This window comes from Triticum dicoccoides, chromosome 7A (genome assembly GCF_002162155.2).
Source record: "Triticum dicoccoides isolate Atlit2015 ecotype Zavitan chromosome 7A, WEW_v2.0, whole genome shotgun sequence".
Classification (NCBI taxonomy): Eukaryota; Viridiplantae; Streptophyta; class Magnoliopsida; order Poales; family Poaceae; genus Triticum; species Triticum dicoccoides.
Window position 1 is genome coordinate 70,097,299 of NC_041392.1, and position 16,550 is coordinate 70,113,848.

Here is a 16,550-nt window from a genome sequence, read left to right on the forward strand (position 1 = left end):
CATAAGGCCCATTACTTCTCCGGGGGGGGGGGTCCGGTAACACTTCCGGTGTCCGAATATAGTCGTCCAATATATCAATCTTTATGTCTCGACCATTTCGAGACTCCTTGTCATGTCCGTGATCACATCCGGGACTCAGAACAACCTTCGGTACATCAAAACATATAAACTCTTAATGAAACTGTCATCGTAACATTAGGCGTGCGGACCCTATGGGTTCGAGAACAATGTAGACATGACCGAGACATGTCTCCGGTCAATAACCAATAGCGGAACCTGGATGCTCATATTGGCTCCTACATATTCTACGAAGATATTTATCGGTCAGACCGCATAACAACATACGTTGTTCCCTTTGTCATCGGTATGTTACTTGCCCGAGATTCGATCGTCGGTATCTTAATACCTAGTTCAATATCGTTATCGGCAAGTCTCTTTACTCGTTCCGTAATACATCATCTCGCAATTAACTCATTAGTTGCATTGCTTGCAAGGCTTAAGCGATGTGCATTACCAAGAGGGCCCAGAGATACCTCTCCGACGATCGGAGTGACAAATCCTAATCTCGAAATACGCCCACCCGACATGTACCTTTGGAGACACCTGTAGAGCTCCTTTATAATCACCCAGTTACATTGTGACGTTTGGTAGAACACAAAGTGTTCCTCCGGTAAACGGGAGTTGCATAATCTCATAGTCGTAGGAACATGTATAAGTCATGAAGAAAGCAATAGCAACATACTAAACGATCGGGTGCTAAGCTAACGGAATGGGTCATGTCAATCACATCATTCTCCTAATGATGTGATCCCGTTAATCAAATGACAACTCATGTCTATGGTTAGCAAACATAACCATCTTCGATTAACGAGCTAGTCAAGTAGAGGCATACTAGTGACACTCTATTTGTCTATGTATTCACACAAGTATTATGTTTCCGGTTAATACAATTCTAGCATGAATAATAAACATTTATCATGATATAAGGAATAAATAATAACTTTATTATTGCCTCTAGGGCATATTTCCTTCTGTCTCCCACTTGCACTAGAGTCAATAATCTAGATTACACAGTAATGATTCTAACACCCATGGAGCCTTGGTGCTGATCATGTTTTGCTCGTGGAAGAGGCTTGGTCAACGGGTCTGCTACATTCAGATCTGTATGTATCTTGCAAATCTCCATGTCTCCCACCTGGACTAGATCCCGGATGGAATTGAAGCGTCTCTTGATGTGCTTGGTTCTCTTGTGAAATCTGGATTCCTTTGCCAAGGCAATTGCACCAGTATTGTCACAAAATATTTTCATTGGACCCGATGCATTAGGTATGACACCTAGATCGGATATGAACTCCTTCATCCAGACTCCTTCGTTTGCTGCTTCCGAAGCAGCTATGTACTCCGCTTCACATGTAGATCCCGCCACGACGCTTTGTTTAGAACTGCACCAACTGACAGCTCCACCGTTTAATGTAAACACGTATCCGGTTTGCGATTTAGAATCGTCCGGATCAGTGTCAAAGCTTGCATCAACCTAACCATTTACGATGAGCTCTTTGTCACCTCCATATACGAGAAACATATCGTTAGTCCTTTTCAGGTATTTCAGGATGTTCTTGACCGCTGTCCAGTGATCCATTCCTGGATTACTTTGGTACCTCCCTGCTAGACTTATAGCAAGGCACACATCAGGTCTGGTACATAGCATTGCATACATGATAGAGCCTATGGCTGAAGCATAGGGAACTTCTTTCATCTTTTCTCTATGTTCTGCAGTGGTCGGGCATTGAGTCTTACTCAACTTCACACCTTGTAACACAGGCAAGAACCCTTTCTTTGCTTGATGCATTTTGAACTTCTTCAAAACTTTGTCAAGGTATGTGCTTTGTGAAAGTCCAATTAAGCGTCTTGATCTATCTCTATAGATCTTAATGCCTAATATGTAAGTAGCTTCACCGAGGTCTTTCATTGAAAAACTTTTATTCAAGTATCCCTTTATGCTATCCAGAAATAATATATCATTTCCGATCAACAATATGTCATCCACATATAATATCAGAAATGCTACAGAGCTCCCACTCACTTTCTTGTAAATACAGGCTTCTGCAAAAGTCTGTACAAAACCAAATGCTTTGATCACACTATCAAAGCGTTTATTCCAACTCCGAGAGGCTTGCACCAGTCCATAAATGGATCGCTGGAGCTTGCACACTTTGTTAGCTCCCTTTGGATCAATAAAACCTTCTGGTTGCATCACATACAACTCTTCTTCCAGAAATCCATTCAGGAATGTAGTTTTGACATCCATTTGACAAATTTCATAATCATAAAATGCGGCAATTGCTAACATGATTCGGACAGACTTAAGCATCGCTACGGGTGAGAAGGTCTCATCATAGTCAATCCCTTGAACTTGTCGAAAACCTTTTGCAACAAGTCGAGCTTTGTAGACAGTAACATTACCGTCAGCGTCAGTCTTCTTCTTGAAGATCCATTTATTCTCAATTGCTTGCCGATCATCGGGCAAGTCAACCAAAGTCCACACTTTGTTCTCATACATGGATCTCATCTCAGATTTCATGGCTTCAAGCCATTTTGCGGAATCTGGGCTCACCATCGCTTCTTCATAGTTTGTAGGTTCATCATGATCTAGTAGCATGACTTCCAGAACAGGATTACCGTACCACTCTAGTGCGGATCTTACTCTGGTTGATCTACGAGGTTTAGTAACAACTTGATCTGAAGTTTCATGATCATTATCATTAACTTCCTCACTAACTGGTGTAGGTGTCACAGAAACCGGTTTCTGTGATGTACTACTTTCCAATAAGGGAGCAGGTACAGTTACCTCATCAAGTTCTACTTTCCTCCCACTCACTTCTTTCGAGAGAAACTCCTTCTCTAGAAAGTTTCCGAATTTAGCAAAAAAAGTCTTGCCTTCGGATCTGTGATAGAAGGTGTATCCAATAGTTTCCTTTGGATATCCTATGAAGACACTTTTCTCCAATTTGGGTTCGAGCTTATCAGGTTGAAGCTTTTTCACATAAGCATCGCAGCCCCAAACTTTCAGAAACGACAACTTTGATTTCTTGCCAAACCACAGTTCATAAGGCATCGTCTCAACTGATTTCGATGGTGCCCTATTTAACGTGAATGCGTCCGTCTCTAAAGCATAACCCCAAAACAATAGCGGTAAATCAGTAAGAGACATCATAGATCGCACCATATCTAGTAAAGTACGATTACGACGTTCGGACACACCATTATGTTGTGGTGTTCCGGGTGGCGTGAGTTGCGAAACTATTCCGCATTGTTTCAAATGTACACCAAACTCGTAACTCAAATATTCTCCTCCACGATCAGATCGTAGAAACTTTATTTTCTTGTTACGATGATTTTCAACTTCACTCTGAAATTCTTTGAACTTTTCAAATGTTTCAGACTTATGTTTTATTAAGTAGATATACCCATATCTGCTTAAGTCATCTGTGAAGGTGAGAAAATAACGATATCCGCCACGAGCCTCAACATTCATCGGACCACATACATCTATATGTATGATTTCCAACAAATCTGTTGCTCTCTCCATAGTACCGGAGAACGGCATTTTTGTCATCTTGCCCATAAGGCACGGTTCACAAGTACCAAGTGATTCATAATCAAGTGGTTCCAAAAGTCCATCAGAATGGAGTTTCTTCATACACTTTACTCCGATATGACCTAAACGGCAGTGCCACAAATAAGTTGCGCTATCATTATCAACTCTGCATCTTTTGGCTTCAACATTATGAATATGTGTGTCACTACTATCGAGATTTAATAAGAATAGACCATTCTTTAAGGGTGCATGACCATAAAAAATATTACTAATATAAATAGAACAACCATTATTCTCAGATTTAAATGAATAACCGTCTCGCACCAAACAAGATCCAGATATAATGTTCATGCTCAATGCTGGCACCAAATAACAATTATTTAGGTCTAAAACTAATCCCGCAGGTAGATGTAGAGGTAGCGTGCCGACCGCGATCACATCGACTTTGGAACCATTTCCCACGCGCATCATCACCTCATCCTTAGCCAATCTTCGCTTAATCCGTAGTCCCTGTTTCGAGTTACAAATATTAGCAACAGAACCAATATCAAATACCTAGGTGTTACTGCGAGTATTAGTAAGGTACACATCAATAACATGTATATCACATATACCTTTGTTCACCTTGCCATCCTTCTTATCCGCCAAATACTTGGGGCAGTTCCGCTTCCAGTGACCAGTCGGCTTGCAATAGAAGCACTCAGTTTCAGGCTAAGGTCCAGACTTAGGTTTCTTCTCTTGAGCAGCAACTTGCTTGCTGTTCTTCCTGAAGTTCCCCTTCTTCTTCCCTTTGTCCTTCTTCTTGAAACTAGTGGTCTTGTTGACCATCAACACTTGATGCTCCTTCTTGATTTCTACCTCCGCAGCTTTTAGCATCGCGAAGAGCTTGGGAATTGTCTTTTCCATCCCTTGCATATTATAGTTCATCACGAAGCTCTTGTAGCTTGGTGGCAGTGATTGGAGAATTCTGTCAATGACGCTATCATCCGGAAGATTAACTCCCAGCTGAATCAAGTGATTATTATACCCAGACATTTAGAGTATATGCTCACTGACAGAACTTTTCTCCTCCATCTTGTAGCTGTAGAACTTATTGGAGACTTCATATCTCTCAATCTGGGCATTTGCTTGAAATATTAACTTCAACTTCTGGAACATCTCATATGCTCCATGACATTCAAAACGTCGTTGAAGACCCGGTTCTAAGCCGTAAAGCATGGCACACTGAACTATGGATTAGTCATCAGCTTTGCTCTGCCAGACGTTCATAACATCTGGTGTTGCTCCAGCAGCAGGCCTGGCACCCAGCGGTGCTTCCAGGACGTAATTCTTCTGTGCAGCAATGAGGATAATCCTCAAGTTACGGACCCAGTCCGTGTAATTGCTACCATCATCTTTCAACTTTGCTTTATCAAGGAACGCATTAAATTTCAACGGAACAATAGCACGGGCCATCTATCTACAATCAAACATAAACAAGCAAGATACTATCAGGGACTAAGTTCATGATAACTTTAAGTTCAATTTAATCATATTACTAAAGAACTCCCACTTAGATAGACATCCCTCTAATTGTCTAAGTGATTACATGATCCATATCAACTACACCATGTCCGATCATCACGTGAGATGGAGTAGTTTCAATGGTGAACATCAATATGTTGATCATATCTACTATATGATTCACGCTCGACCTTTCGGTCTCCGTGTTCCGAGGCCATATCTGTTATATGCTAGGCTCGTCAAGTTTAACCTGAGTATTCCGCGTGTGCAACTGTTTTGCACCCGTTGTATTTGAACGTAGAGCCTATCACACCCGATCATCACGTGGTGTCTCAGCGCGAAGAACTTTCGCAATGGTGCATACTCAAGGAGAACACTTTTACTATGATAATTTAATGAGGGATCACGTCAATCAAAGCAAGATAAGATGCATAAAAGATAAACATCACATGCAATCAATATAAGTGATATGATATGGCCATCATCATCTTGTGCTTGTGATCTCCATCTTCGAAGCACCGTCATGATCACCATCGTCACCGGCGCGACACCTTGATCTCCATCATAGCATCGTTGTCGTCTCGCCAATCTTATGCTTCTACGACTATCGCTACCGCTTAGTGATAAAGTAAAGCATTACAGGGCGATTGCATTGCATACAATAAAGAGACAACCATATGGCTCCTGCCAGTTGCCGATAACTCAGTTACAAAACATGATCATCTCATACAATAAAATTTAGCATCATGTCTTGACCATATCACATCAAAACATGCCCTGCAAAAACAAGTTAGACGTCCTCTACTTTGTTGTTGCAAGTTTTACGTGGCTGCTACGGGCTTAGCAAGAACCGTTCTTACCTACGCATCAAAACCACAACGATAGTTTGTCAAGTTGGTGCTGTTTTAACCTTCGCAAGGACCGGGCGTAGCCACACTCGGTTCAACTAAAGTTGGAGAAACTGACACCCGCCGGCCATGTTTGTGCAAAGCACGTCGGTAGAGCCAGTCTCGCGTAAGCGTACGCGTAATGTCGGTCCGGGCCGCTTCATCCAACAATACCGCCGAACCAAAGTATGACATGTTGGTAAGCAGTATGACTTATATCGCCCACAATTTACTTGTGTTCTACTCGTGCATATGACATCTACGCATAAAACCTAGCTCGGATGCCACTGTTGGGGAACATAGTAATTTCAAAAATTTCCTACGCACACGCAAGATCATGGTGATGTATAGAAATGAGAGGGGAGAGTATTGTCCACGTACCTTCGTAGACCGAAAGCGGAAGCGTTATAACAATGCGGTTGATGTAGTCGTACGTCTTCACGGCCCGACCGATCAAGCACCGAAACTACGGCACCTCCGACTTCTTGCACACGTTCAGCTCGATGACGATCCCCGGACTCCGATCCAACAAAGTGTTGGGGAAGAGTTCCGTCAGCACGACGGCGTGGTGATGATCTTGATGTTCTACTGTCGTAGAGCTTCACCTAAGAACCGCTACAATATTATCGAGGATTATGGTGGAGGGGGGCACCGCACACGGCTAAGAGACAATCAACATGATCAACTTGTGTGTCTTGGGGTGCCCCCTCGCCCCCGTATAAAAAGAATCAAGGGGGGAGGCCGGCCGGCCCTTGCAGGGTGCGCCAGGAGGAGGAGTCCTCCTCCTAGTAGTTGTAGGACTTCCCTCTTTCCTACTCCTACCAGGAGGGGGAAAGGAAGGGGGAGAGGGAGAAGGAAAGGGGGGCGCCGCCCCCCTCTCCTAGTCCAATTTGGACCAGAGGGGGAGGGGGCGTGCGGCCCACCCTGGCCGCCCCACTCTCTCCACTAAGGCCCATAAGGCCCATTACTTCCCCTGGGGGGTTCCGGTAACCCCCCAGCACTCCGGTTTTCTCCGAAATCACCCTGAACACTTCCGGTGTCCGAATATAGTCGTCCAATATATCAATATTTATGTCTCAACCATTTCGAGACTCCTCGTCATGTCCATGATCACATCCGGGACTCCGAACAACCTTCGGTACACCAAAACATATAAACTCTTAATGAAACTGTCATCGTAACGTTAAGCGCGCGGACCCTACGGGTTCGAGAACAATGTATAGATGACCAAGACATGTCTCCAGTCAATAACCAATAGCGGAACCTGGATGCTCATATTGGCTCCTACATATTCTACAAAGATCTTTATCGGTCAGACCGCATAACAACATACGTTGTTCCCTTTGTCATCGGTATGTTACTTGCCCGAGATTCGATCGTTGGTATCTTAATACCTAGTTCAATCTCGTTACCGGCAAGTCTCTTTACTCGTTCCGTAATACATCATTTCGCAACTAACTCATTAGTTGCATTGCTTGCAAGGCTTAAGTGATGTGCATTACCGAGAGGGCCCAAAGATACCTCTCCGACGATCGGAGTGACAAATCCTAATCTCGAAATACGCCAACCCAACATGTACCCTTGGAGACACCTGTAGAGCTCCTTTATAATCACCCAGTTACATTGTGACGTTTGGTAGCACACAAAGTGTTTCTTCGGTAAACGGGAGTTGCATAATCTCATAGTCGTAGGAACATGTATAAGTCATGAAGAAAGAAATAGCAACATACTAAACGATCGGGTGCTAAGCTAACGGAATGGGTTATGTCAATCACATCATTCTCCTAATGATGTGATCCCGTTAATCAAATGACAACTCATGTCTATGGTTAGGAAACATAACCATCTTCGATTAACGAGCTAGTCAAGTAGAGGCATACTAGTGACACTCTGTTTGTCTATGTATTCACACAAGTATTATGTTTTCGGTTAATAGAATTCTAGCATGAATAATAAAAATTTATCATGATATAAGGAAATAAATAATAACTTTATTATTGCCTCTAGGGCATATTTCCTTCATGTATAACAAACAACGTACGGGTAAGATAATTATATGAGTAACTATATATCCAAATCACACAAACATCAATTTTTTATATAAAATTTCATGAACAAGAAGCTCACCACAAGGTGGTGCCGGCGATGGGACGGTGCGGGCGATCGACGGTGGTTACGACGGAGATTTAGAAGGCACTAAGTAAACCACACCTACATATGCAAACTAAGTGTTATTTTGACCTCAATTTGCATATAAATGAAATACTACCACATATAATTCCTCCCAAATTACTAAAACCCACAATTAATCACTATATAAACCAATGCAAGAGCTAATATAGCAATGAGAGATGAAAGGACAAAGTTGCTAACCTTTGTGATCATTTGAATGGATGGGGGCCTGCAAATCTTGACAAATATGGGGCAAATTTTGTGATGAACTCGAGAGGAAGAAGGAAAGAACAGAGGAGATGGAGAGGGGAAAGGGGGGAGACCAGAGTGCTGGTGGACGAAGGGTTTATATAGGACGACCTTTAGTACCGGTTCATGCCACGAACCGGTACTAAAGGTGTTGGAGGGGCCCCACTCTGACAACATCCTACCACCACTTTCATTAGTACCGGTTCGTGGCACAAACTGGTGCTAAAGGTTCGCCATGAACCGGTACTAAAGAGCTCCTCCCGCCTAGCCGTTGGAACTGGCAAAAATGGACACATTAGTGCCGGTTCTGTTACAAACCGGGACTAATGTGTCTCACATTTGACCCTTTTTCTACTAGTGGTTGGTTCTTCGGGTCAAGACAGATCGCGTAGTGGTGACCACACTTGTCGTGTGGGTCATGTGGTGCAAGCTCCTGGAACATGGGGAACAGGACCTGCATGTAAAAGTGAAGGAAATGAGAAGCAGAGTTCACATGAAGAACAATAGAGGGACAAAAGTAGTAGAATCACGTAGAATGTTTAGTTATAGTGGGTAGCTGAAAGAAAGTTGTCGTCCATGTATGAACAAAATTTGCCGTGCATTTTACTTTGAAGTTGCCACATAGTTTGCACGGGACGCAAAAATCAAAAAGTCAGTTTGCACGACAGCTGATGCCGCATGGAACATCTGCCACATAAACAGAGTGCAGATAATGGCAAAAAACCATACCATGTGAAAAAAGTGCAAATAGGGAAGGAGTACTCACATATTTCTTCAGTGTGAGCTTGAATTGACCGTGTTGAGCAAAATTCTTCCTCGGGATTTTGTGGTGGAAGTCACCTTCCCATATTTTGCAGGTCACACTGTAATGCATGATTGTTTTGTCGGGAGACATATCCATATGCTTGTTAATGTAGTCAATCCCGCATGCAACTATGTTCGTCGACATTTTACCGTTTGGCCTCACGGACTCGGCAAGATCACCTAGGTCGACGTACGTAGCTTCGCATTGAATGACCTTGGTTCTGTCCAAACATGAGCTGTATGAAAATGATATAACATGAAAGAATCATGTCTACTAAGTAAAAAAGGAAGAACTAAAATGTAAGCGGATCATATATAGAAAGTAGAAAAAATATGAATGGTAGAAAGAGCAAAGCAAAATGTGGTCATTACGCTTTCAGCTCCTTCATGTGCTTGCTGCTGGCCCTCGCATTTCCAAATCGCTTACAATATCGTACAGCTGGGTCTGTTCCTTTGTGGCCCTGACTTCGGGCTCGTAGTCTTCCGTGGGAGGTGGGTGAACTACCCTCTGCTGCCTCACAGAACTAGGGGTGGCACTCCTAATGGTATCCTCAGATACCGTATCTGCAGGCACATTTGAACTTGATTGCCCCTGACCTCGTGAGGACCTCCTCTGCAATGTTGCCTCCTCGATCCTGTGGTTAGCTTCATCAAGTGACGGTGAAATCTCCTCAGGGGTGCCTCCAAGGATCAAAAAAGTGGGTTAGGATACCTGGAAAACAAAACAAATGGAATGTGAAAAGATAGGGTGCATGATGTGAAATGTAGGTACAAAAGTAGGGAGTTGTGATGTGGAGGCAAATCCAGTTGCCATGTGTAGTGCACTATAGTTGCCATGTGACAACAACTACAGTTGCCATGTTGTGTCAACTCCAGTTGCCATGTGCTTGCCGAATGGAAAATGCAGCATGGAAACAAAAATACAAGTGACATGGTGCAGCAAATCCAGTTGCCATGTGTATTGCACTGTAGTTGCCATGTGACAACAACTACAGTTGCCATGTTGAATCAACTTCAGTTGCCATGTGATTGCCAAATGTAAAATGCAGCATGGCAACAAAAAAATGTAGGTGACATGGTGCAGCAAATCCAGTTGCCATGTCATCACATAAAAGTTGCCATCACAAGTGAGAACCCCAAAAAAATGCTTCGGACAAAAGTCAGACTACACAGATGTATACAAGAAAATGATAAGCATATAAGAAATGTACCTTGGCCGATTGGCTCTGCGAACTTGACAGCCTTCCTGCCCTCGACCATTGGCTGCGCCATCATTGCGGGCATGCCTCCCGGGAAAGCAAAGGCAACTGGCATAGGATCTGGCACCACTGGTTGATCTTGACTGATGCCAATGCTGAAGCTCGGTGGGGTGAAGGCCATTGGGTGCCTCTCATGCCTATTGGCCGGACCGGGAATAACTTGCGGGGCAGAATCCAAGGATGAAAGGTCAACAAACATATCTGAATCGACCGCTACAGAATGATCGGGCTTATTTGTAGGGCGGGGCGTGTTGTTAGCGGTATCAACCGCAGCTTCCTTAACAATCTTCTTGTTTGGGCTGTAGGGGACACCAACATTGACTGAGAGCCTAGAAGTGCGCAGATTTAAGTTGGGGATTTCCACTGCGGGTAAAGGTGCAGTCTGCTCCGGGCATTCACCTGCGTCACTCGTGCCCAGCTTGACACCTGCATCAGTTGTGCTCCGGTCTTCCGGTTTCTCCATCACATTGCTTTTGGCAGGTGGCGGGAACAGTGTGGACGCAGGAACATAACCAGACTCATCTCTGCTGCTCCTAGTTACAGCTGGTGCATTGGGTATGTGTGTTGATTGCTTGCGGGGGCTACGACGCCTTGGTGGAAGACCAGCACGCGAAACAGTCGCCTTAGCAGTATCTGCACCGACAGGAGCTAGAGCTGTTGTGCCAAGACTCTCACCTGTAGATGGCATATCATTATTAACTGCCGCCCCAGCCACTTCTGTCGTGGACACAGGAGTGCCACCACGCATGCGCTTGGAATCAGTGTCAGATGAGCGGGAATCTTCCTTGCTTATGTTGGTCTCGGGAGCGTCCACTTCAACGCTTGCTGATGGGGTGGCATGGCTCACAGCAGCATCCTTCATTGCTAGAAGAGTTGGCAATATTTCAGCTGTCCTGGTAGATACCGACTCGTCACTCCCCGATGTACTGATGCCTGTTGTTCTAACCTGCACATCTGCAACCGGCGGAGATGGTCGGCCACTTGCGTCACAGTTAGTGGGAACAATTGACGGTGCAGCAGCAATTTTGTCGACTGGCGCCTCATGAACATCTGAGTTGCCCCCTGTTGACAACTTTGAATGAAGGTGTTCGAGTGGGTCCCTAATGATATGCTTGGCCCCACGTGTAGTAGTCTTCTTCACCCTGCAAAAAATAAAGCACATGAAAAAGGTATTAAAAATGAAAAAGAAATATTTGCCATGGTATAAATCTAAAAAAATGAAAAATAGGTGGATAAGGTGGTAGTTGCCATGTAAGGGGAATATGAGTTGCCATGTGGCATAGTTAGCAGTTGCCATGCAAATCCAGCAAGAGTTGCCATGCTAGCCAACTTGAAGAATGATAAAAATGTCTGATCTGCCAGGAATGCAATTTCAAAACTAGGTATGGGATGAGCACACAAGCGAATGGAAAGATGGCAGTTGCCATGTAGGTACAATAAGAGTTGCCATTTGGCCTAGATAGTAGTTGCCATGTAAAAAACAAGCAGGAGTTGCCATGCAGTTAAAAAGGAAGGAAATCATTAGAAAAACAACAGTTGCCATGTGGGGACGATGACAGAAGCCCATGTGGCAAGCTGAACGGATGCATTGAAAAATCAAAAATATAGCACTATGTCAATGAAAGCACATGGAAAACCTACTTCTTGACTGGCTTTCTTAGGTCTGGTAACACGACAGGATCCCCGGTGTTGGACGTTGTCGTACGAGGAGGTGACCTGGTGGAAGGGGTGTCACCAGCAATGGGGGCACCTTTCTTCAACCGAGCAGAAACACGGGTTGGCGTTGGTGCCTGTTTCTTCGTAACTGCTCGTCCACCAGCTGTCGCCTCACTGCACGTATAAGATGGGGGAAAAAGGTGGCAATTGTCAGACAGCAAACTCGTTGCCGCGCTTAGCAAAAACAAATGCAAAAAGGGATCAGTCTATTCCAAAAATATAGACAAAATAAAAAACTAAAATTAAAGTCAAACCTCCTCCTAACAGCTACAGGATCGGTCCTAGACCTCTTGCTAGGAGAACCCTGCCCAACATCCTCTGGAGCCCTCCCCCTCTTTGATGGCAACACCCCCTCGCCTCTCACAGCCGTATGTTCTTTGACTTTCTCCGGTGGGGGGACATCTGGTGCATCCTTGCCCTTCTTACCACCTGCACGAACTTCAACATGTTCATCATCATCGTTGTCCTGTTGCATGTTCTCCATGTCATCATCGTCATCCTTGCTGAGACCAGCGTCTCCATCTAGTTCATCTTGTGTGTCAGCAAGCTCTTGGGAACTGTTGTAGTCACACCGGCCACGGCAACCAGTTGGCCGATGTGTCCGTTCTGGGACAAATGTAGTGAACTGCCTCGCAACCGCGTTGCTGTCGGAGCCATTAAGGGACATCCACCCCTCAACCAACTTCTTGAGCAAGCCGGTCATTCCCTCGCCTGTGCACGAAACAAGAAACAGCAATAACCAACCATATTACAGTCACTTGCATGACATCAAAAATAATCCAAGGCAACCATAGATATATATCTTTGATTACCTCAGTAGGGAAAGACGGAGCTGAGTGCACGTCCATCCACTTTCCAAAGTTTTGAGGCCCCCCAAACACGCTGTAGTCTATAGCATGCTTGGCCATCAGCTAGAAAAAACCAAAAAAATAGCTAGGATGTAAGAGAGAGAATGATGAACACTGACTAGCAGTTCATGTGTTGCAAAATACAACAAAAAAAGAAGACGCGAATATAAGTTTCAGCACGAATGACAGAGTTGCCATGTGGAGTGAGACATGGATACCATACGCAGGCAGCCATGGCTAAGAAAGGTAGTCATCTCTTGTTAACCACAGACGGTTGCCACATGACGATATGTTATGCCGCAAAAATTTGTAAGAATGCCGTGTAGAGAAAGAAACCAGAACTAACCTGCATTTTTCCATATTTGGTATCAGTTACCCTGTCTGTAGCAAGCACAACCTTGACAACATCGATAGTCCATGCAGAAACAGCAAACTTGTGCGTAGGCGGCGGGCCTCCTGTCCCAGTGAAATCCACGATGGACAGATCAAGCCAGTCGACGTACATGAGCTGATGTATAACAATTTTAAAAAGAAGGAAATATCAGTTGCGATCATGGTATTTTGCGAAAAAACGGGATAATATATGTTCCTACGATCATCAAGTTGAAGTGCATGAAAAGAGAAAAAGAAGAAGTTGCCATTTTTTTGTGCTAGTTGCCATCATAGTGTGATGGCAGTTGCCATATTGTCATGATGGCAGTTGCCATCATAGTATGATGGTAGTTGCCATATTGTCATGATGGCAGTTGCCATATTGTCATGATCAGGTTGCCATGCATGAATAAAAGGTGTTAAAAAGAGTGTTCACAGAAAGGACTGGTAAAAAAATACCATTAAATGCAGTCGATAACCCTTCTGGTACATCTTGCTTGAGAATGCATCATGCAGGAAGTCGGCAATGAACTTACACCAATTCATGTTCTTCACATCTTTCAGTTTCACCTACACCGCACAATTTTCAGGACAACGAGTTGCCGCATCAAAAATCAAATGGAAAAAAACATCAAAAAACACTGGCAGTGACTAGCTTGCACATGACATCGGGCAAAAAACTTGAAGGAAAATAATGTAGTAAAGATAGATCATTCACCGGGATGGGGAAGCATTTGTTGCTTGGGCGAAGAGAAGTGGTCGGCGCGAAAACGGCTGAGATGAGGTACATGAGTAGTTTCATCTTAAAAACCTCGCCATGGGTTGTCATGGCTTGCAGCGAATCTGCCAGTACAGACGTGTTCGGCATGGATTCCAACCCAGGAAACAAACGGGGGAACAACGCTTCCTCGATCTTGTTATTGACCTCATACGGGACTTTGATTTGTCCACGGGGCACACCCAAAGTGCAGAACACAGATTCCTCGTTCAACGGCAGTCTTCCATGTCCCGGAATCACAAATTCCCTGGAGGCGGGGTCGTAAATCTCACCAAGCCAGTCGCATACAGGGTTGACTAGATTCATGCACCGGACATTCATCAGAGCCTGCATACCCATCTCAGCAGCAGCTCCCTTCTGATCATCGGTAAATCTGTCAGTCAACGAAGTCATTCGTTCCTGGGAGGCCCTGTTGCGAGTACGTTTCTTCTTCTGCAAAAAATAGATAAAAGATCAGTTGTTGCCATGTTTTCACTATCATGAAATTTTAGTTCATGACAGACGACTGCAAGCTCGAGGTGGCAACCAATAACATATGCAGGAGGAAGAGGGTGTGTGGACAGTTACGTCATCGCCCTCTTTTCTCCGTCCAGTTGCCCGATTCTGCTGTGGTGGATCCATGAAATCATCATCATCATTTTGATGATCGCCGCGAGCCATTCTGCTGAGGTAAGAACAGACCAAATTGTCACGGTGAAAATGAAAATGCAGGAAGTAACCAGTTGCCACCTAACAGAATGTCCTTGTTGCATGGGCTCGAGTGAAAATGTCAACTAGTGAATGCAAAATATCAGATGAACACGCACGCACCCCCCCCTATGATTGTCGAAAACATAAATGTGGCAATTAAGCACATTGGTTACATTTGAAAAAAATGTACATATCATAAATGCACTTAAAAAGAAAATGTTGAAGTTGCCATGTTAGCACAAGATAGCACGAAAGAAAGTCACAAAATCCTCCACTGCACAAACCTAAGATGTGGCAGCTCACACCTTGTCCTCATACAACAATGACTTGCCATGTGTTCAATGGCAAAAATGTGCTAGGTTGAAATTTCCATGTTAAAATGCAACACAGAATTCAAAAAAGCGATGAAAAACATCTAATGAACAACCTGAAATTGCCACAGTGTGTTCAGATATCACAAGTCATCATGGCAAAACACGAAAATTGCGTCTGCCGTACAATGAATTTGCCACATTATACTGACTGTAACACGGCAACAGACATGCTATGTTCAGACAAATACTTGCCACATGGAAAGCATATATATGGTATCTGACACAATTGATGTGCAAATTAGTTGCCATGTTATGCAGCCAATTTGCCACATTATCCTGTCTACAACATGGCAACAGCCACAGTGTGTTCACAGTCTATTTGCCACAAGAATATACTATCCAAGTGGCAACAGACACAGTTGATGTGCAGATTAGTTGCCATCTAGTGCAATTGGTTGCTGAAACTGCAGTGACTACCGATTTACTACACTTTACCATTCCTACAGTGTGGCAACTATCACAATCATTCAGCAAAAATTAGTTGCCACATGGAAAGCATGTTTGTGGCAACTATCACAGTCATTCAGGAAATTAGTTGCCATATGGAAAAGCATGTTTGTGGCAACTATCACAGTCATTCAAGAAATTAGTTGCCGCATGGAAAAGCATGTTTGTGGCAACTATCACAGTCATTCAGGAAATTAGTTGCCATACAGTCATGATAGTTACTCAAACCACCACGTTTGCCTTCATACTACATTTTGAAAAACAACTAAAAAGATCTAGGGTTCAATGGCAACTATAATGACTTGAAATTCATCCCCAAAATTCTCCCCGAACTGATCGCAAATACCAATTCGAAGCAATGCGCAACTATCATAACGGAAAGCAACGGCCCAATCCCAAGGCACAACCAGTGTGTGTCTTCGGACAGGGAGAACCACACCAGCGAGACCGCCACCGCGGCGGCGACGAAACTGCCCAGTGCCACCGAAAACGGCAAACACAGGACTCCGCTGCTGGCGGGAACGCCGGCGCATCACCAAATTGCCTGAATCTCTATGAATCTCGAGCGAAGCATCGAACACGGAGGGAAGGGGAGAAAAATGCAGGCAAGGATTGTGAGAGTGGGAGCGAGCATTACCTTCAATCTGTAGGCGCTCCAACGAAGCCGCTCCGGTCCGGCGAGCACCACCGACGGCCGCGAACGCCGTCGACTCTTCCGCCTCCGCCGTCGCCTTCTCCCCTCATCTTCTCCTCCAATCGTCTGAAATGTGAAGTGGGTTGTGCGAGTAACTATGGGGATGAGTAAATGGAACCGTGAGGGGGAGGCGGGCGAAGTGCGCGATGTGTTTGACGT